The sequence below is a fragment of the Myxine glutinosa genome, chromosome 1 (assembly GCF_964187855.1).
Source record: "Myxine glutinosa chromosome 1, kmMyxGlut1.1, whole genome shotgun sequence".
NCBI classification, from domain to species: domain Eukaryota; kingdom Metazoa; phylum Chordata; class Myxini; order Myxiniformes; family Myxinidae; genus Myxine; species Myxine glutinosa.
In genome coordinates, this window is record NC_136261.1 from 61,302,701 (window position 1) to 61,326,061 (window position 23,361).

At 45.1% G+C, this 23,361-nt stretch overlaps 1 protein-coding gene across 2 annotated transcripts in view; it reads right to left on the minus strand.

Moving 5' to 3' along the window:
• Positions 1 to 23,361, minus strand: part of LOC137424551 (tetraspanin-4) — a 430,033-nt gene that overhangs the window by 333,864 nt on the left and 72,808 nt on the right. For both annotated transcript variants that reach the window (XM_068112126.2, XM_068112134.2), the window contains exon 2: positions 1,175 to 1,318. The gene's annotated coding sequence lies outside the window, so the exon portion shown is untranslated. The remainder of the gene's footprint in view (positions 1 to 1,174; positions 1,319 to 23,361) is intronic.

A 23,361-nucleotide genomic window follows, 5' to 3' on the forward strand; every position in this document is an offset into this window, starting at 1 on the left:
TAAAATCATCAATTTTAATGAGAAAAATTGTAAATTTCATCCTATTATCTTGATAATTAAACAGCAATGGCATAGTGCATCATTGAATTGATAAAGCAACTATTTTTGAGGTCAAAAGGTCAAAGGTCAACCACAAGGTCAAACTTCTAAAATCATCAAATTTCATCTGTGAAATCATCAATTTCCATCCTATTGGCTTGAAATGTAAACAGCAATTGCACAGTCCCTCACTGAATTGGGAAACCAACTATTTTTGAGGTCAAAAGGTCAAAGGTCAACTAGAGGTCAAACTTATAAAGACAGCAATTTTCATCTGAAAACAATCCATTTTCATCCGATTGACCTGAGCCATGATTGAAATCATCATGTTTAATCTTTATGAAATGGACCATTCGCTGTATCCATGGCAACTTTTTGGGTGGGGGGGGGGGAGGGGTGGGCGAGGGGTTGATTCTGCAAGTATTGTGCTCTGCACAACGTCTTTCTTGTCTGTTTGTCTGTCTGTCTGTTTGTGAACAGGATATCTCAAAAAGTTGTGGACGGATTCGGTCCAAACTTGGTGAAGAGGTTGGAGATGTGACAAGGACGAATCGATGCAGTTTTGTGAAGATTCGAATCCGGATCCAGATATGAGGGTTTTTACATTTTTAACTGAGGCCTGTATATAAAAAAAAAGAAGTTTATATAGCATGTATTTCAAAAAGTTGTGGACAATTTATGACAAAACTAGGTGGATGAGTTGGTTCGGTGACAAGAACAAGCCAATTCGATGTTGGTTCAAGTCTGAATCCAGATCCGGCCTCTCAGTGGGATACAAAATGTAAACTGTTCAGCCTGGCAGAGGCATGCTCTCTACTCTACCGAGTGTCATTCTAGTATTTTTTGGTTGTTTTCACATTAATTTGATTAAAAATTGAATTTTTTGTTGTTGTGACGTTGACCTATCACGTGTTACAATAATGTGATACAGCAAATTTTGCTGCAATTGACCCAGGGGGCATGATGTTGTATATCAAACAAAAATGAGCAACACACACACACACAAATGCATTCTTCTAGGCCTGTCTTGAGTTATTGTATCTCGTTTGTAGGACTTTTAAAATGAGAGCCACTGTCCTAATGGAGAGAATCCAGAATCTAACCCACATGAACTTCCAGAGGTGAATTTACTTACGAGAGCTGGTGAGCAAGTCCTCTCTGCTGTCTGTGTCGTGGCCTCACTTTTTGATCAGAGTGACTCACTCAGAAGGAGGCCGTTCAGTAAGGGATGCAGATCAAAGATAGCAAAATGGTTCCACGCTTTTGATCCAAATTGGGCCTGCAATGCACAAGTTTACATTTTCATCTCAATTTCCAATCAACATCACTTTTGTAGGTATACACAATAACATTGAAATAAGAAATATAAGTAAAACCTGAAATCAAAAATTGCATACCTTCACCTGGACTTGTTTTGTGTTGTTATATAGTACGTATTTTATAGATGTACTCGCATTCTCATTTTACCGTACATTCATTATAGATGTACCAACATTATAATTGTACATACTTTATAGATGTACGCACATTCTAATTGTACATACTTTATAGACGTACTCACATTCAAATTTTGCATACTTTATAGATGTACTCACTTTTATAATTGTACATCTATCTATAATTCCAGTAATCTCTCTGTGTGTGTGTGTGTGTGTGTGTGTGTGTGTGTGTGTTTGTCTGTGACCGCTGTTTCTCGACAACCACGGGTCCGATATACTTGAAACTTGCCAGGTATATTGCTGGGGACCCGAGGATGTGCCTTTTCAAGGTTTCATATTAATCGGAGAAGTAGTTACCGAGCTATGGCGATTTAGCCGTTCGCCGTTCGCTTTGGCTTTGCGAATGGACCAAACCATTCATGTAAATAGAGGGGGGGGGGGGGGGTTCTGTGGTCGTTCGCTTTGGCTTTGCGAATGGACCAAACCATTTCATGTAAATAGAGGGGGGGGTTCTGTGGTCGTTACTGCCACGCGGTTTGGAATGTTTTTCCGAACGGGCACCCACGTACGGGCACGTCCTAGTCTATCTATAATTCCAGTAATCTCTGTGTGTCTGTGTGTTTGTTTGTCTGTGACCGCTGTTTCTCGACAACCACAGGTCCGATATACTTGAAACTTGCCAGGTATATTGCTGGGGACCTGAGGATGTGCCTTTTCAAGGTTTCATATTAATCGGAGAAGTAGTTACCGAGCTATGTCCAAAAAACGATTCAACCAATCAGAGAGCAGCGAGCTATCACGTGTGCCGAACGTGGCGAACAGACTGTGCCTCGGACGGCACATTTGAGAGCGTATTCATTTATTTCACGTTGGCAAACTATGTTGGCGTTAAACTATGTTTTAAAACTAATTAAAACTAATTTGCGATTCATCGTAACTGCGATATGCGACCTTCCGGACAGTCAAATGAGGACGTCACTTCCGGACTTACGGATAGTCATAGTGACGACGCACTGATGCTGAACGTGGCGAGCAGACGCTGCCTCGGACGGCACATTTGAGAGCGTATTCATTTATTTGACGTTGCAATCTGTGTTGATTGTTGTAAGGTACGATCGATTGTAGTACACGTTTATAATAACTCTGCCGATACAGGCCCGATTAACTGCAGCGCCATCCGAGCTGCGGCGTCGGGACGATACATTCATTGTACGGTCACATCACGCACTTACGGGCACGCCCATGGGCCCATGGGCACGCCCAGACCTTTTTTTTTTTTTTTTTGGCAAGGAACAGGCACCCACGTACGGGCACGTCCTAGTAATTTATAATGTTGAGAAGAGTGATGGAAATGAATGTAGAAAGAAGTGGAGTACGGGGAAGACCGAGAAAGACTTGGCTAAAGATGGTCGAAGAAGAAATGCGGGCAAGGGGGTTAACAAGGGGAGATGGAGAAAATAGGGCAAAATGGAGAAGATTGTAATGGGGACCGCAAGGCTAACCCCCGCTCTTGCAGGGAAAATAATAATAATAATAATAATAATAATAATAATAATAAATAATAATAATACATTTATTTTATATAGCGCTTTTCAAGAAGCCCAAACGCGCTTTGACAGAGTACAAAAAACAAGTGCAAAAAGACAAAAATCAATAGGTAAATAATCAAAGCAAAAGGAAGGAGAAGGAGAAGAGATAGTCAGGGGTTAAATGCTGTGGGTTAAATGTTGAATGCAGTGTTGAACAGGTGGGTCTTGAGTGATGTTTTGAATGTGGTGAGTGAGGAGGAGTCTCTGATGGCGTGAGGTAGTGAGTTCCAGAGGGTGGGAGCAGCGATGGAGAAGGCCCTGTCCCCCCAGGATCTGAATTTGGTCCGGATGGGGGGGGGGGGGGTCAGGCGGTTGGTACCAGCAGAGCGGATGTTGTGGGTGGGAGTGTGTCTGGAGAGGAGGTCAGGTCAGGTAGGATGGGGCCAGGTTATGGAGGGCTTTGTAGGTCAAGAGGAGGATTTTGTACTGGAGTCTCTGGGGGATGGGGAGCCAGTGAAGCTTGTAAAGGACGAGGGTGATGTGGTCACGGGTCCGGGAATGGGTGAGTAGACGGGCAGCGGAGTAATGCCTGTTGTTGTTGTATACTTTATAATATACTCACATTATAATTGTACATACTTTATAGATGTACTCACATTATAATTGTACATACTTTATAGATGTACTCACATTATAATTGTTCATACTATATAGATGTACTCACATTATAATTGTTCATACTTTATAGATGTACTCACATCATAATTGTACATACTTTATAGATGTACTCACATTATAATTGTACATACTTTATAGATGTACTCACATTATAATTGTTCATACTTTATAGATGTACTCACATTATAATTGTACATACTTTATAGATGTACTCACATTATAATTGTTCATACTTTATAGATGTACTCACATTATAATTGTACATACTTTATAGATGTACTCACATTATAATTGTTCATACTTTATAGATGTACTCACATTATAATTGTACATACTTTATAGATGTACTCACATTATAATTGTACATACTTTATAGATGTACTCACATTCTAATTGTACATACTTTATAGACGTACTCACATTCAAATTGTACATACTTTATAGACGTACTCACATTCAAATTGTACATACTTTATCGATGTACTCACATTCTAAATGTACATACTTTATCGATGTACTCACTTTTATAATTGTACATACTTTATAGATGTACTCACATTATAATTGTACATACTTTATAGATGTACTCACTTTTTAATTGTACATACTTTATAGACGTACTCACATTCAAATTGTACATACTTTATATACGTACTCACATTCTAATTGTACATACTTTATAGACGTACTCACTTTTTAATTGTACATACTTTATAGACGTACTCACATTCAAATTGTACATACTTTATAGACGTACTCACATTCAAATTGTACATACTTTATAGACGTACTCACTTTTTAATTGTACATACTTTATAGAGGTACTCGGTTGAAAAAAGTAGAACGTGTACTACTGGCTTCCACTAGGTAGCGTTTGTGGCCTACGTTAGCACATTCTTTGCGGACAAACAGACAAACAAACAGACAAGCAGACCCAAATGCAATACCCTCTCCTCTGGTGAGGTTAATAATAACAATCATCATCATCATTCTATATGCCACCTGTGGCTGCTGGTTGCATCATTGCTGGGAGTGCAGCTGTGCTGCTGATGCAGTGCCCTCATTTTGCTGACTTGGAAGGATGACAGCCTGAGTCAAACCACGTTGTGTTATGCAACAGTAATACAGGGCTCCAACTCAAGACCCTAAGATTTTAAGCTAACCACCCTAACCGTTAATCCAACCACCTTAACCGATAATCCAACCACCTTAACCGATAATCCAACCACCTTAACCGATAAAATCCAACCACCTTAACCGATAATCCAACCACCTTAACCGATAATCCAACACGAGGCTATAATGGTAAAACTCATACTATAATTTTTGAAACCTGAACGTGTTTGTGTGTTGCGTTTGTTTGATTTAAACGCACTCCTTAACTGCTGGACGGAATGAGATGAAAGCTGGTGGTTGTACCGGTGAGGTTGAAGGTGGTAGAGGTAAAAATATAATATTGTTGCGGATATGAGATTGGCATCCATCCATATCCGCTTGTAAATATTCCCCTATTTCCTCCATACTTCCCAACTATCCCCAATCCCCCATTCCCTAGTCCCATTTTCTGTAAACAACACTCTGTAGACCCGACCTCCCCCTATTTCCCTCATTAAATGTCGCATCCATGTCCACCGCATCTCACGTAGACAACTATAGGACATCTTGCTAGTTATTCTTAGTCTATGTCAGTTAAGGACTCGTTTCCATTAATTGTGACTCTTCGTTGCACCAGAATGTGATTGTATGGCACCGTTAGGAAGTTTAGGACCTCCCAATACCTCCCCGCAGCTCTTCCTCACGGTTCAGCAACAACAACAGCAACAACAACAACAGCGGCAGCGGCGCGGGGAGTGTGCGTCCTCACTCCGGCTTGGTTGGTGGGGGGTGTTGGGAGGGCACCATGCCTTTCCAACGAGCCACCATCGAGCATGTGCTCGACGGGGTTACCAAGTAGGGGCTCGCTGTCAGCTCCTCGTCAAGGGCGGAGCCCGGTAACCCCTGCACCCAATAGAAGCGGCGGACCGATCCCATCTGGGGCGGAGCCAACGAGCCGAGGGCGTGTCACTCCCCGCTGAGCATGCGCAGGAAGAGGGAGGTGACGTCAGATGCGCCCTGAGCTGAGAGAGAGAAGGACGCCACCTCCGAGCGCTGCAATACCTCCCCGCATCTCTGGACCGGACCGTGTTTGATTCTGCCCCTGAGCCAAGGTGCACCTTGTGCTATCGACTGCCTGTCCTTCCCTGCCATCAATCCCTGTGTAAGTCAGTCTTGTTCCGTTTGTCTGTGGTCTGTCTGGGATAGATAAGATTGTGTCTAAGTGCCTATCTCTTCTGTGTCTTTACCTCATTGCCTTGTAATCTACCCCTTTTCTCCCCCACTAATTATATCCTCCTCCGGAGGTCTTGAGAACTGTACCCCTTGCGTCGTTTCATTTATCCCAGTCGTTGTGTCCTTTCCTTCATTGATTTAGCATAGCGCGATTTGGCCAACGTTCGAGTGGAATCGGGTGAGTTGGGGGTAATCGGGTAAACTGTGCGAACACGGCGGCCATTCCGCTCGGCCCATCATAACATCTTAAGCCGTGTCCGTAACAATATTCCCACCCCAGGATTTCAGGAACGGAACACCTCAACTCTATATCTCTATCTATATCTCTATCTATATATACTAGGACGTGCCCGTACGTGGGTGCCCGTTCCTTGCCAAAAAAAAATAAAAAAATGTCTGGGCGTGCCCATGGGCCCATGGGCGTGCCCGTAAGTGCGTGATGTGACCGTACAATGAATGTATCGTCCCGACGCCGCAGCTCGGATGGCGCTGCAGTTAATCGGGCCTGTATCGGCAGAGTTATTATAAACGTGTACTACAATCGATCGTACCTTACAACAATCAACACAGATTGCAACGTCAAATAAATGAATACGCTCTCAAATGTGCCGTCCGAGGCAGCGTCTGCTCGCCACGTTCAGCATCAGTGCGTCGTCACTATGACTATCCGTAAGTCCGGAAGTGACGTCCTCATTTGACTGTCCGGAAGGTCGCATATCGCAGTTACGATGAATCGCAAATTAGTTTTAATTAGTTTTAAAACATAGTTTAACGCCAACATAGTTTGCCAACGTGAAATAAATGAATACGCTCTCAAATGTGCCGTCCGAGGCAGAGTCTGTTCGCCACATTCGGCACACGTGATAGCTCGCTGCTCTCTGATTGGTTGAATCGTTTTTTGGACATAGCTCGGTAACTACTTCTCCGATTAATATGAAACCTTGAAAAGGCACATCCTCAGGTCCCCAGCAATATACCTGGCAAGTTTCAAGTATATCGGACCCGTGGTTGTCGAGAAACAGCGGTCACAGACAAACAAACACACAGACACACAGAGATTACTGGAATTATAGATAGATATATCTATATATCTATCTATCTATCTATCTATCTCTCTCTTTCTCTCTCTCTCTCTTTCTCTTTCTCTTTCTCTTTCTCTTTCTCTTTCTCTTTCTCTCTCTCTCTCTCTCTCTCTCTCTCTCATAGCACCGCTCCCGGTGGGAAGGGGTTTACAAGTCATACTAAAATACCTTCATTAGGGGTAATAAATAAAAACAGCTAGGATGGCACCTGGTAGACAGAATACCTCCGCCAGGCTTAAGAGTTTACCTTTTGTAGCCCACTGATAGGTCGGATCTGGATTCAGACCTGAACCAAAATCAAATCAGCTTCTTTGTGTTACGTACCCAACTCATCCACAAAGTTTTGTCATAAGTCGATCACAACTTTTTGAAACATCATGCTATACTATATCGTTTTTGGTCCTACCACTAAATGGGGAAGAATCACCTAGAAATTTTAAATTCTGACTGTCACCCTCCAGGTCTTTAAAACAGCTGTTCACCACCATCTCTTATCTTCCCCCATCCAAAACCTTGATCTTTTCTACCCCCGCAAATTCACCCCAGATCCACTTTTTTGAAATACCGACTTCTTTCCTGGAAGTTCTAGCAGTGTCCATGTGTTTTATACCTCTCCCCCCCCCCTCCCCCGCCCCCCCCTTCCCATGCCTCCTCCCTCTAAGCCCTCTCCCTCTCACAGATCTCCCGATGTCCCTGTTCTCTACTGTTGTACTTGTGTGCTTCCCTCTCTCTCCCCATCTTGTCTCCCGCTCCCTTTATTGTATGTTTTGTGTGTCCGTGTTTTTTTTTTTGTGATTGATGTTAGCTCTTACACGAGCCTCGATCTTGTATCCAAAAAATATATATATAAAAAATCACAGTGCCGCTGATGCAGTGCCCCCTGTAAGGTAGAGCAAGAATTTGTTCAGGGTACCGGGCACGAGCTCGCCTACCCTTTGGGGAAAGACCCTCGGATCTTTAACTTTTCCATTCAACATCGTATGCACAATAATATTGGAATGACAACAATAGTATTGAAAATAATAATAACGAGTAATGGGTCAATGGTCAAACCAACTAATTCTAGACTAGAGAACACTCGGCCTCACCATCCATGCGCAACACCAGGGTGGCAGTTTATAGCTAGGTCGGGATTCAAACCCAGGCTAGACAGCTATGCATAGCTGTAGGTTATTCTGCCAGCCCTACTAATTGTGCCGAGCAGCATTCATGACCTCTCTCTCAAGGTGAGCCATCACACACTCAGACTGTCATCAAGACACTGACAATATCTGGGCGCTAGGTAGGCGGATGACAAATCACCCTCGGACATTTACATAATGCAACAGCCAGGTAATGGCAATCTCCAGCACGAGGGTCTCAGTTGGAGTCCCTTGACCTTCAATCTTAGAGCCTTCTAGCTGTGAGCATCCTGAGGATGACCATTGGAGGACACATTACTCGCACTGCAGCTATATGGGCAGGATGGGAGCCGTGGGAATAATGGAACCACTCCGGAGTCCTCCAAACCTCTCCATCATCTTTAAAGCTCAAGAAAAGTGGACAGAAAACTCAGCATCTATGAATGAGAGAGGGGGCAGCTGAAATCCTCATGAAAAATGAAATGGACTCCATCGTGGTTATCAGGACCACTTAATCCATGTGCAAGGAGGTGCACGCACCAGAAAATAATTGCGCACACCCGTCCCCTGCGTTGCATCCAAAGTCCAATGACAAGAGCACTGTCACAAATCAGACAGGACGTCACAACCGAGCACGGGCAAAGGGGCGACAGCAGCTGACAGTGTACAAACAGAGATGCAGACAACCATTAATTACCTTTTGTTGTCCTTCATCTTTAGTTTTTGAGATCCGTTTGGTGGGGGCTGGAGTGGGGGGATAGCGGTGAAGTGGGGAGGATTGCGGGGATGGAGAGAATTCACATTCAGAAAGATATGAAGAAAAATCCATAATCAGGAACGTGGGGAGGAGGCATACACGGGAAGGAGATAAGTACAAACACATGCACATGAGCAGACAAATACAACGGACTCACTTAATACGACAAGCAACGGTACCCGCCCTACGGGCTTCAATTGGGAGGCCCAAATGAAAAGGTAAAATATCAGAAATGGAAGGCTTTTTTATTTTAAACGATATATATAAACATCCGTTATATCATATCACATGCAAATCATCAAAATCGAAACAGTATTTGTAGAATTTCAATAAAAGCCACATCACTGTTCATATCGGTAAATATTATTCCATCGTGTTTGGAAAAATTGGAAAATTTGGAAATTGGAAAAACAAACAGCCTATTTTATTCCAGGGGGTCCCAGGATTACCCACCCAAAATTTCGTTGTGATCGGTTCAGCTGTTTTTGCGGTACCTTGGAACAGACGGACGGACAGACAGACAGACGGACAGACATTTGGTGAATTATAGTGAGATGCAGTGCGAGAATATGGTATACTGTAATGGAATATGATATGGCGTGCCATCATTTAGGGAAATAGGCATGGGTGGCATAGTGAAGTGCACATAGCGTGTTATGTAAACACAGTGTTGTATTAATGGAGTCTGGAAACAAAATAAAATTATTGTTTACCTTTATTAGGCCCCGTTGGACTTTTTTGTATATAGAATCGAGGCTCGTGAAATAGCTAACATTTATCACACGAACAAATCAAACAGACAAACAAAATATATAAAAAGAGGGAGCGGTAGACAAGGATGGGGAGAGAAAGGGAAGCACACAAACACAACATTTGAGAGCAGGGACATCGGGAGATGTGTGGGAGGGAGAGGGCTTGGGGGGAGGAGGCGTGGGAAGGGGGGGGGGGGGAGTGGGAGAAGTATAAAACACAAGGACACCAAGGACTTCCAGGAAAGAAGTTGGTATTTCAAAAAAGTGGATTTGGGGTGAAATTAGCAGGGGTAAAAAAGATCAAGGTTTTGGATGGGGGAAGATAAGAGAAGGTGGTGAACAGCTGTTTTAAAGACCTGGAGGGAGGAGTGGGATTGAAGAGAGTGAGGGAGTTTGTTCCAGAGGCGGAAGAAAAGGGGATTGAAGGAGTGAATGTGAGCAAAGAGTCTTGATTTTGGCAATTTAACCATAAGAGGGTTACTGTCAGATCTTGTGCGACCTGTAGGAATATTTGGGGGACAGAGCACAGAGAGAGCTGGGGGAGCAAGACTGGAGAGGAGTCGGCAGAAGACAGAAAGACCACCAACCTGCCTGCGCTGAGTAAGTGAAAGGCCCTCGGAGGTAGCTTCATCACAGGAGATTCCAATGATTCTGAACGCTTTGGTTTCAACAGCGTGAAGACGAGCTAGGTGTGAGGCAGGAGCACCAGCCCAGAGGGGAGAGCAGTATTCCATTGAGCTGCGGATGAAAGCCTTGTATGTGGTGAGGAGCTCAGGAGTGCCAAGGAAGGACTTCTCACGACGGAGGATGCCCAGTCGGCGACTGGCTTTGGAGGCCAGATTTGAAATGTGGTTTTCCCAGGAAAGATCATGGCAGATAGTGAGACCCAAAAGCTTGAGTGACAGAACTTCTTGGAGAGGATTATTCAGAAAGTGGATGGGAGGGTTGGCCAGTCGGTCTTTTCGGAGAGACATCGTAAGAGTGTGAGATTTGTCAGGATTGAAAGACATGTTCCACTTGTTTGACCAGTCTGTGATTTTGTCCAGGTCTGCAGAGAGTGAGGAGGCTGCAGACTGCCGATCTGAGGGATGAGGAATGTAGAGACAGAGAGTAGAGTCATCAGCAAAGAGATAGAGTGGATTTTCAAGAGAGTCAGATAGATCATTGATGAAGACGAGAAAAAGCACAGGGCCCAGAACACTGCCTTGGGGAACTCTCGCCTGAACAGGAAGAGGAGATTAGAGAAACCCATTCAGGGCCACACATTGACTACGACTGGAGAGGAAGTCCGTCGGCCATGCGTGGAGATTTCCATGGATACCAAAGGAGGAGAGTTTGATGAGCAGAGCGGGGTTCCAGACCGTATCGAAGGCACGTTATATGTCAAGGGAGACAGCTCTAATTTCCTGTTTGGCATTGTGGACCTCCATCCATTGTTGAGAAAGCAGAAGCAGCATGTCCAGAGTAGAGTGACCAGGTCTGAAACCAAATTGATGATCAGAGATCAAGCCATTGGAGAAGAGGAAAGATTTCATATCCGAAGCAATGATGGATTCCATGACTTTGCTGATAATTGGGAGAAGGCTGATTGGTCTGTAGTTGCTAGGATCTGTTTTTGCACCTTTTTTGTGCAAAGCGGTGATGTTGGCTGATTTCCAAGCAGATGGCAGATGACCTTGAGCAAAAGAGAGGGTGAAGAAAACAGAGAGAGAGAGTGAAAGAGCAGAAGAACAGGATTTTAGGACCCTTGGGCTGATGCCGTCAGGTCCAGTTGCAGAATCAGAGTCGAGGGTTAACAGAAACTTTTCCACCTTGTCAGGAGTAAAGGACACAGAGTCCAGGAGCAGCTGGGTACGACTGGGTATGGTGGGTACAGAGAGGGATGGGTTTGGGACACATGATTTAGAGGCAAACACAGAGTTGAGGCATTCAGCTTTTTCACGTGCAGAGTTAGCTGTGTAGCCGTTTGAGGTGAGGGAGGGGATGGAGGGGGAACAAACACCAGAAACAGATTTGACCAGACGCCACCAGGATTTGGAAGAGGGAGACAGATAAGAGAGTTCGGTCTTGAGAACGGAGAGATATTGTTTCCTGGCTCTCTTGTGGGTGGACACACACTTGTTTCGGGCTTTGTAAAAGGAAATGAGATTTCCTTCCGTTGGATTTGCTTTCCAGGGACTTAGTCCGAAACGGGGACTTATTGTTTGGGTCTAGTCTGTCGGGCCGTCCGTCCGTGCATGAATGCATGCGTCTGCAACCATATCTCAGATATGTATGGACTCATTTTGTTCATACTTGGCACAAAGACAATACATGATAGTAGACATAAGCATATCATTTTGTTTTACGATGCGATTAAAGATGGCCGACTGGTGGCCATTTTAGTTGTAAAAAACCCGATGATGAACACGTTCTCAACCATTTCACGGACATGCATTTATTCATCTTGCGATTAAAGATGGCCGACTGGCGGCCATTTTAGTTGTAAAAAAAACTCAATGTTGAACACATTCTCAACCATTTCACGGACATGCATTTACTCATCTTGTTAAAACTTGGCAATCAGATAAAGAATGATGGCTTCCATATGCATGTCGTTTTCTTTCAATATCAGATCCAAGATGGCCGACTGGTGGCAATGTCATTAATTAAACATGTCCGAACCATTTGTCAGACATGTATGGACCGATTTTGTTCATACTTGGCACAAGCAGAGTACATGATGGCATACACGTGAACCTCACTTTATTTTGTGATCTGATCAAAGATGGAGAACCGGTAGACTGGCGGTCATTTTAGTTGTTAAAAAAAACCAATTTTGAACACGTCCTCAACCAGTTCTCGCACATGCATTTACCGATCTTGTTCAAACTTGGCACTCAGATAATGAATGATGACTTACACATGTACGTCATTTATTTTTTGAGATCAGATCCAAGATGGCTGACTGACGGCCATTTTGTTACTTAAACCTTGTCCCCAGCCATTTCTCGGACATGCATGGACCGATTTTGTTCAAAGTTGACACAAAGACAATACATGAGGATATACATGTGCAGAAGGTTTTTGTTTTGTAATCCGAACAAAGATAGCCGACTGGCAGCCTTTAACTCCACACAGCACAATTGCTAAAACCAAGGGGGCTCAGACATTTTACGTCCTTTTCTTATTGTTTACTTGCAGCATGGTGTTTATACGATGATGAGATAACCTCTTATTACCCTGCGCTCGTGAAGCGAAAAGCGGGGTTAAGCATTCAGTTGTATACGTGTGCCGTGTGCCGTACGTGTCTGCATTTAAAAAATTCATTTTCTCGGCAACCGTTCGTCCGATTGACACGAAAGTTTAGAAGCGCCTCCGCCTGTAGAATTTTTTTTATTCATAATTATGACGTCATAGGTCACGTGAAACGGACGCCATCTTGGAAAAAGTTACACCTATATATATCTCCCAAACCACTCAATGGAAAAAATTGAAACATGGCTCATTGTCAAGTACTCACCATGGGGAATAGTTGATGGTGATGTCATTAGTGCCTTAATTATGACGTCATAATTTGACAAGTACAACGCTTGATCTGATCAGTATGAATAAAACAAAAATTCCTCTGCAACTATTAGACCGATGAACACAAAATTTCAGAATATGTGTGGCTCCTCCGGTATAATTTTTTATGATAATTATAATGTCATAGGTCACGTGGTACAGACGCCATCTTGGAAAAAATCTAAAAAAGTTGCACCTCTATATCTCCAAAACCGCTCCATGGAAAAAATTGAAACATGGCTTATTGTCAAGTACTCCCCTTGCGAAATAAGATATGTTAATGATGATGTCATCGGTGCCTTCGTTATGATGTCATAATTTGACAAGTACAACACTTATCCGGTCATTGTGAATTTTTTTTCTCAGCAACTGTTGGTCTGATGGGCACCAAATTTTCACCATAGGAACGCCTCCTCATGTAGAATATTTTAATCATAATCATGACGTCATAGGTCATGTGATACAGGCGCCATCTTGGAAAAAACGAAAAATGTTGCACCTCTATATCTCCAAAACCGTTGAATGGAAAAAATTGAAACATGGCTCATTGTAAAGAACTACATATGGGGAATAGGTGTTGTTAACGATGACGTCATTGGTGCCATAATTATGACGTCATAATTCGACAGGGACAATGCTTAGTCTGATCAGTTTGAAATGCATTGAGCATGATCTATGCAACAATTATATTGGAGAATATAAATTTATGATGTCATCGCTCACGTGGTCTGGCAGCCATATTGGATCAAAGAAAAAAAATGTTCAAAAACAGAAGAGTTGGGTCGCAATAAGTTGACTGTGCAGGGTAAGTAATCTATGAATACCAGCTAGTTGATTTGTATTTAGCTTAGGCCTTCACATCACACAATGACTGAGCACACCCGGTGTTAAATGCGGGTTGTGGGTGTTCGTTCGCCAGTGTTCCATGAGTTCCATGAGTTTGCGTTTATTTTTTGGGGTGTTCGGTCCTGAGTGCACCATGAGTTGGCGGTGTATGGGTATTTGTTCCCCAGTGCTCCATGAGTTTGCTGTTCATGGGTGTTTGTTTCGCAGTGCTCCATGATTTAGCGGTTTATGGGTGTTTGGTCCCTAGTGCTCCATGAGTTTGCGGTTTATGGGTGTTCATTCCCCAGTCCTCCATGAGTTAGCGGTTTATGGGTGTTCGTTCCCCAGTGCTCCATAAAGTTCACAGTTTATGGGTGTTCGTTCCCCAGTGCTCCATGAGTTAGCGGTTTATGGGTGTTCGTTCCCCAGTGCTCCATGAGTTCGCGGTTCATGGGTGATCGTTCCCCTGTGCTCCATGAGTTCGCGGTTTATGGATGTTCATTCCCCAGTGCTCCATGAGTTCGCGGTTTATGGGTGTTCGTTCCCCAGTGCTCCATGAGTTCGCGGTTTATGGATGTTCGTTCTCCAGTGCTCCATGAGTTCACAGCTTATGGATGTTCGTACCTCAGTGCTCCATAACTTTGCGGTTCATGGGTGATTGTTCCCCAGTGCTCCATGAGTTCGCGGTTTATGGATGTTCATTCCCCAGTGCTCCATGAGTTCACGGTTTATGGGTGTTCGTTACCCAGTGCTCCATGAGTTCGCGGTTTATGGGTGTTCGTTCCCCAGTGCTCCATGAGTTCGCGGTTTATGGGTGATCGTGGCAGTGCTCCATGAGTTTGCGGTTTATGGATGCTCGTTCCCCAGTGCTCCATGAGTTCACGGTTTATGGGTGTTCGTTCCCCAGTGCTCCATGAGTTCGTGGTTTATGGATGTTCGTTCCCCAGTGCTCCATGAGTTCACAGCTTGTGGATGTTCGTACCTCAGTGCTCCATAACTTTGCGGTTCATGGGTGATCGTTCCCCAGTGCTCCATGAGTTCGCGGTTTATGGATGTTCATTCCCCAGTGCTCCATGAGTTCGCGGTTTATGGGTGTTCGTTCCCCAGTGCTCCATGAGTTCGCGGTTTATGGGTGTTCGTTCCCCAGTGCTCCATGAGTTCGCGGTTTATGGGTGATCGTTCCCCAGTGCTCCATGAGTTCGCGGTTTATGGATGTTCGTTCCCCAGTGCTCCATGAGTTCACGGTTTATGGGTGTTCGTTCCCCAGTGCTCCATGAGTTCGTGGTTTATGGATGTTCGTTCCCCAGTGCTTCATGAGTTCACAGCTTATGGATGTTCGTACCTCAGTGCTCCATAACTTCGCGGTTCATGGGTGATCGTTCCCCAGTGCTCCATGAGTTCGCGGTTTATGGATGTTCATTCCCCAGTGCTCCATGAGTTCGCGGTTTATGGGTGTTCGTTCCCCAGTGCTCCATGAGTTCGCGGTTTATGGGTGTTCATTCCCCAGTGCTCCATGAGTTCATGGTTTATGGGTGATCGTTCCCCAGTGCTCCATGAGTTCGCGGTTCATGGGTGATCGTTCCCCAGTGCTCCATAAAGTTCACAGTTTATGGGTGTTCGTTCCCCAGTGCTCCATGAGTTAGCGGTTTATGGGTGTTCGTTCCCCAGTGCTCCATGAGTTCGCGGTTCATGGGTGATCGTTCCCCTGTGCTCCATGAGTTCACGGTTTATGGATGTTCATTCCCCAGTGCTCCATGAGTTCGTGGTTTATGGGTGTTCGTTCCCCAGTGCTCCATGATTTCGCGGTTTATGGATGTTCGTTCCCCAGTGCTCCATGAGTTCACAGCTTATGGATGTTCGTACCTCAGTGCTCCATAACTTTGCGGTTCATGGGTGATCGTTCCCCAGTGCTCCATGAGTTCGCGGTTTATGGATGTTCATTCCCCAGTGCTCCATGAGTTCGCTGTTTATGGGTGTTCGTTCCCCAGTGCTCCATGAGTTCGCGGTTTATGGGTGTTCGTTCCCCAGTGCTCCATGAGTTCGCGGTTTATGGGTGATCGTTCCCCAGTGCTCCATGAGTTTGCGGTTTATGGATGTTCGTTCCCCAGTGCTCCATGAGTTCACGGTTTATGGGTGTTCGTTCCCCAGTGCTCCATGAGTTCGTGGTTTATGGATGTTCGTTCCCCAGTGCTCCATTAGTTCACAGCTTGTGGATGTTCGTACCTCAGTGCTCCATAACTTTGCGGTTCATGGGTGATCGTTCCCCAGTGCTCCATGAGTTCGCGGTTTATGGATGTTCATTCCCCAGTGCTCCATGAGTTCACGGTTTATGGGTGTTCGTTCCACAGTGCTCCATGAGTTCGCGGTTTATGGGTGTTCGTTCCCCAGTGCTCCATGAGTTCGCGGTTTATGGGTGATCGTTCCCCAGTGCTCCATGAGTTCGCGGTTTATGGATGTTCATTCCCCAGTGCTCCATGAGTTCACGGTTTATGGGTGTTCGTTCCCCAGTGCTCCATGAGTTCGTGGTTTATGGATGTTCGTTCCCCAGTGCTTCATGAGTTCACAGCTTATGGATGTTCGTACCTCAGTGCTCCATAACTTCGCGGTTCATGGGTGATCGTTCCCCAGTGCTCCATGAGTTCACGGTTTATGGATGTTCATTCCCCAGTGCTCCATGAGTTCGCGGTTTATGGGTGTTCGTTCCCCAGTGCTCCATGAGTTCGCGGTTTATGGGTGTTCGTTCCCCAGTGCTCCATGAGTTCACGGTTTATGGGTGATCGTTCCCCAGTGCTCCATGAGTTCGCGGTTTATGGATGTTCATTCCCCAGTGCTCCATGAGTTCGCGGTTCATGGGTGATCGTTCCCCAGTGCTCGATGAGTTCGCGGTTTATGGATGTTCATTCCCCAGTGCTCCATGAGTTCGCGGTTTATGGGTATTCATTCCCCAGTGCTCCATGAGTTTGCGGTTTGTGGATGTTCATTCCCCAGTGCTCCATGAGTTCGCGGTTTATCGGTGTTCGTTCCCTAGTGCTCCATGAGTTCGCAGTTTATGGGTGTTCGTTCCTCAGTGCTCCATGAGTTCACGGTTTATGGATGTTCATTCCCCAGTGCTCCATGAGTTCGCGGTTTATGGGTGTTCATTCCCCAGTGCTCCATGAGTTCGCGGTTTACGGGTATTCATTCCCCAGTGCTCCATGAGTTTGCGGTTTGTGGATGTTCATTCCCCAGTGCTCCATGAGTTCGCGGTTTATCGGTGTTCGTTCCCTAGTGCTCCATGAGTTCGCAGTTTATGGGTGTTCGTTCCTCAGTGCTCCATGAGTTCACGGTTTATGGGTGTTTGTTCCCCAGTTCTCCATGAGTTCACGGTTTATGGGTGTTCGTTCCTCAGTGCTCCATGAGTTCACGGTTTATGAGTATTCGTTCCTCAGTGCTCCATGAGTTTTGTTTTTTTTTTTGTTTGTTTTTTTGTATACAAGATCGAGGCTCGTGAAAGAGCTAACATTAATCACACAAAAAGACAAACCGACACACAAAACACAAAAAACAAGGGGAGCGGCAGACAAGATGGGGAGAGAGAGGGAAGGACACAAAAGAGAGGGGGAAGAGGGGGAAGGACACAAACACAACATTTGAGAGCAGGGACATCGGGAGGACTTGGGGGGAGGTGGGAGAGGATTAAAACATATGAACACTGCAAGGACTCTGGGGTGAATTACCGGGGGTAGAAAAGATCAAGGTTTTCGATGGGGGAAGATAAGAGATGGTGGTGAACAGCTGTTTTAAAGACCTGGAGGGAGGAGTGGGATTGAAGGGAGTGGGGGAGTTTGTTCCAGAGGCGGGAGAAAAGGGGAATGAAAGAGTGAAGGTGAGCAGAGAGCCTAGACTTTGGCAGTTTAACCATAAGAGGGTTGCAGGCAGATCTTGTGCGACCTGAAGGAATATTGGGGGGACAGAGCACAGAGAGAGCTGGGGGAGCAAGGCCGGAGAGGAGTCGGTAGAAGACAGAAAGACCACCAACCTGCCTGCGGTGAGTGAGTGAAAGGCCCTCGGCGTTGACTACATCGCAGGAGATTCCAATGATTCTGAAAGCTTTGGCCTCAACAGCGTGAAGCCGAGCAAGGTGTGAGGCAGGAGCACCAGCCCAGAGGGGGGAACAGTATTCCATTGAGCTGCGGATTAAAGCCTTGTATGTGGTGAGGAGCTCAGGTGTGCCAAGGAAGGACTTCGCACGACGGAGGATGCCCAGTCGGCGACTGGCTTTGGAGGCCAGCTTGGAAATGTGGTTTTCCCAAGAAAGATCATGGCAGATAGTGAGACCCAAAAGCTTGAGCGACAGAACTTCTTGGAGAGAATTGTTGAGAAAGTAGATGGGAGGGTTGTCCAGTCGGTCCTTTCGGAGAGACATTGTAAGAGTGTGAGATTTGTCAGGATTGAAAGACATGTTCCACTTGTTTGACCAGTCTGATTTTGTCCAGGTCTGCAGAGAGTGAGGAGGCTGCAGACTGCCGATCTGAGGGATGAGGAATGGAGCGACAGAGAGTAGAATCGTCAGCAAAGAGATAGAGAGGATTTTCAAGAGTCAGAGAGATCATTGATGAAGACCAGAAAAAGCACAGGGCCCAGAACACTACCTTGGGGAACTCCAGCCTGAACAGGAAGAGGAGATGAGAGAAACCCATTCAGGGCCACACGTTCACTACGACCAGAGAGGAAGTCCGCCAGCCATGCGTGGAGATTTCCATGGATACCAAAGGAGGAGAGTTTGGAGAGCAGGGTAGGGTGCCAGACCGTATCGAAGGCATGTGAAATGTCAAGGGAGACAGCTCTAATTTCCTGTTTGGTGTTGAGGACCTCCATCCATTGTTGAGAAAGCAGAAGCAGCATGTCCAGAGTAGAGTGACCAGGTCTGAAACCAAATTGATGATCAGAGATCAAGCCATTGGAGAAGAGGAAAGATTTAATATCTGAAGCAATGATGGATGCCATGACTTTGCTGATAATTGGGAGAAGGCTGATTGGTCTGTAGTTGCTGGGATCTGTTTTTGCACCTTTTTTGTGCAAAGCGGTGATGTTGGCTGATTTCCAAGCAGATGGCAGATGACCTTGAGCAAAAGAGAGGGTGAAGAGAACAGAAAGAGGGAGTGAAAGAGCAGAAGAACATGATTTTAGGACCCGTGGGCTGATGCCGTCAGGACCAGTTGCAGAATCAGAGTCAAGGGTTGACAGAAACTTTTCCACCTTGTCAGGAGGAAAGGACACAGAGTCCAGGAGCAGCTGGGTACGACTGGGTACGGTGGGTACAGAGAGGGATGGGTTTGGGACACAAGATTTAGAGGCAAACACAGAGTTGAGGCATTCAGCTTTTTCACGTGCGGGGTCAGCCGTTAAGCCGTTTGAGGTGAGGGAGGGGATGGAGGGGGAACAAACACCAGAAACAGATTTGACCAGATGCCACCAGGATTTGGAAGAGGGAGACAGATAAGAGAGTTCGGTCTTGAGAATGGTGAGATATTGTTTCCTGGCTCTCCTGAGGGTGGACACACACTTGTTTCGGGCTTTGTGAAAGGAAATGAGATTTCCTTCCGTTGGATTTGCTTTCCAGGAGACGAAAGCAAGTTGTTTCAGGGCAACAGCCTCACCACAAGATTCCGTGTACCATGGACGGGAGGAAGGGTATGACAACTGAAGACGAGATGGTATAAATCTGTGCATGAGAGAGAGCAATTTACTTTGAAAGAATTCCCAGGATGAGTTGATGTCAGAGGCGGTAGAGATGGGAGACCAGTCCAGATGATTGATGGCTGCTTGAAGACCGTGCCAGTTGGCCTGAGTGAAATGCCAGACTCGTCGACGCTGAGGAGGCTCTCTGAGAATGGTCAGAGATGTCCACTTTGACAAGCACATGATCAGATGAGCCGATTGGAGCAGAAGAAGAGCAGCAGACATTTTCAGGGAAGTTTGTCATAACCAAATCCAGAAGAGAAGATGCTCCGTTGACTGAGATCCGGGTCGGGAAATTGACAGATTGTGTCAGTCCCAGTGAGTCGCAGAAGTCCTTTGCTGAAGAGCCATGGCTGGTGAGAGAGGTACCCACACCCAGCCAACTGGCATGGTGACAATTGAAATCACCACATATGAGGAAGAGAGAGTTGGGATGGGTAGATAGAAGTTGGTCCATATTATCAGACAGTGAGATGTAGATGGAGTCATCGCTGATTGGTGGACGGTACAACACACATATGAACAAAAGGTGGGAGCGAAGGGGAAGCCGTAGCCAAAGGTATTCCTGGGGGTGAGGTGGAGAGAGGGCAGTGGAGGGCGAGTGAGGAAGATAGTTTTTTATAAAGATAGCAACCCCACCTCCAGGACGAGGCTCAGGTCTATCATACTGGAGGAGGGAGTAACCTGGGAGACATACCAAGGCATCAGAAACATCATGAAGGAGGAAAGTTTCTGTTAAGCAGATCACATCTGGTTTGTCAGAAGCAACCTGTATGGAGAGGTCAGTCAAGTTTGAGCGAAGGCCCCGGATGTTTGAGGTCCATACCGTTAATGAAGAGGAAGGGGGAGCATCGGGTCCAGAACAGGGGGGGGAGGGGTAGGGTAAGATGTGGAAGAGGAGGAAGAGGTAGGGAGAGCTGTTGAAGGTGTGTCAGAGATTTCAGAATAACTTGGAGAAAGGGAAGAATGGGGCGGACAAAAGGTTTGATGGAGATTGGGTGAGGCACAGTGAGGTGTTATTTGAGGAGGGGGAAGAGCAAGGCAGAAGGTTTGGGGAGATGAAGGTGAAAGTTGGAAGGAGGAAGAAGCAGGGAGGATGCTTTGAGGAGGAGGGGTGAGAGGGGAGTCTAGGAGGGGAGGGGTGTGGGGGGAGTTTAGGAGGGAGGGGAGGGAAGGGGCAAGGGAGGAGATTTGAAAGGGATGGGTGATGGGGAGGATTTGGAGGGGAGGGGTGAGATTGGATTTTGAAAAGTGTACGATTCATGGGAAACGAACATTTTTTGCAAAATGAGTTTGAGACCTTCGAGTCAAAAATACGTTTGAGGACACTGGAGGAGGGATGGAGTTCTGGATAGTTTAGGGAATGTAGAAAGGAGGAACTGTAAGAGATGGTATTATATATATATTTTGGAATGAATAGATTTGGTGAGCAAGACGAAAGCATCCTTTTGTAGGAAAAGAAGAAAAGGGTGTTATAATATATGAGAGAAAATAGTTGTTCAGGGGAGAGATTATACATTTCTAACCGCGTGATCGCGAACGAAGAACGAACGAACAAAAAGAACAACAAATAAACGAATAAGACCTGGGAAGGAAATATTTTTTTTTGGGTTTTTTTTGTGAGTACAGATATTAAACAAGGAGGTACGGGGTGAACGACTGGTACGAAACAGAGAACGAAAATAATTTCAGCGCATTCGACGAATCGCTGAGAGAAAAACAAACCACAAGGTCGGATACGGTATGGTAGTCTAAGCCTACGAGTACTAGGCCGCAGAATACTCGATACCATTAACCGACGATTGTGTATACATGTACGAAAAATTAGCACCGAAAATTTTCCAAAAGATACGCTATAGGTACATACAAACACAATTGAGAAATATCACTTAGCTTCGAAAACGTGAGCGCATGGAGCAGCTTCGAAAAGACGTGACCTCGCCGTGATCTCGAGAGACTCGCGAGGAAGGGAGAGCTTCAAGTTGTGTTGATTCACGGTTTATGTGCGTTAGTTCGTGGTTTACAGTTGTTTTTTCTCGATTCGTTTACATAGAAAAAGTACATAGAGTGGCAAATTACATAGACCGAAAATCAAAAAATGATTTGAAATCGAAAAGAAACTAATTTTTGGAGTGCGTTTTTGGAAACATGATCAGGTTATGTATAATTTGCGCTCTATCTAAAATCTAAATTGCAGATCAGAACTAGAACGGAACTCAGAAGAGAACAAACCTCCGCCTGGTTGGCCATATCACTCAATGGTGAAGAATCACTTAAAAAGTATACTACCCGGATCCAGATCCGGATCTTCACCAAAATTGAATTGATTCTTCCTTGTCACACACACAACCTGTCCACCAAGTTTCATCCTTAATCAACCTGTCCACCAATCCCATAACTTTTTGAGATATTCCGCTCTGTGTCGTTTTTGGCCCGATCTCGCAATGGTGAAGAATCACTTAGAAAATTAAATAATTCTCATATCCGAATTAATATTCAGATATTCACCAAAATCGAATCCATTCTTCCTTGTCACACACACAACCTGTCCACCAAGTTTCAGCCTTAATCAACCTGTCCACCAAACCCATAACTTTTTGAGATATGCCGCTATGTGTCGTTTTTGGCTCTAACTCTCAATGGTGAAGAATCACTTCGAAAATTAAATAATTCTCATATCCGAATTCATATTCAGATATTCACCAAAATCGAATGCATTCTTCCTTGTCAGACACACAACCTGTCCACAAAGTTTCGTCCAAATCCGCCCATAACTTTTTGAGATATCCTACTACGCATCGTTTTTGGCCCAATCTCTCAATGGTGAAGAATCACTTAAAAAATTCTACTGGCCGGAACCGAATCTGGATCTTCACCAAAATCGAATCATTTCGTACATGTCACATATGCTACCTCCCTGCCAAATTTCGTCCGAATCCGTCCACAACCTTTTGAGATATCTTGTTCACAAACAGACAAACGGACAGACAAGGTTGAAATCATAACCTCCATCCACCTTTGGTGGCGGAGGGTAACAAGTATCTGTAATGTATCCCCAGGCATATAGATGGGCAGTTTTGATGTAGATAACCAAAGAAAAGAAACTAACAAGATGGCCCTTGAACCACAATTCCAAGATCTGGCGCGAAAATGACGTCATCAAAATCTTGTCTGTAATTTAAACTCCTCGCACATTAAGAAATCGGAATACATTGTTTTTACACAAACAAGAGTGGTGCTTGTAACAAGATTTGCATGCGTGATGGTCACAGGCTACATTTAGGCCAGCACTACCAGCGTTTCATGACAGTTGTTTTTTTAGTGAAAACTAATTTTTGCAAAATGTTGATCACAATGCCCAATATAACTATCTTTTGCAGCTCAGGGCTATCTTACACAGCCAGGGATGTTATCAAGATATTTCTGTCGTTTATTCCTCACGAGAACCATCAGATAAATAGCCGTTGGTATCTTGATGTGAGCTTGCACAGCTCACATTCACCATCTTTAAATCCTGTAGGTTTTTGTACTTTGACAGCCTTTG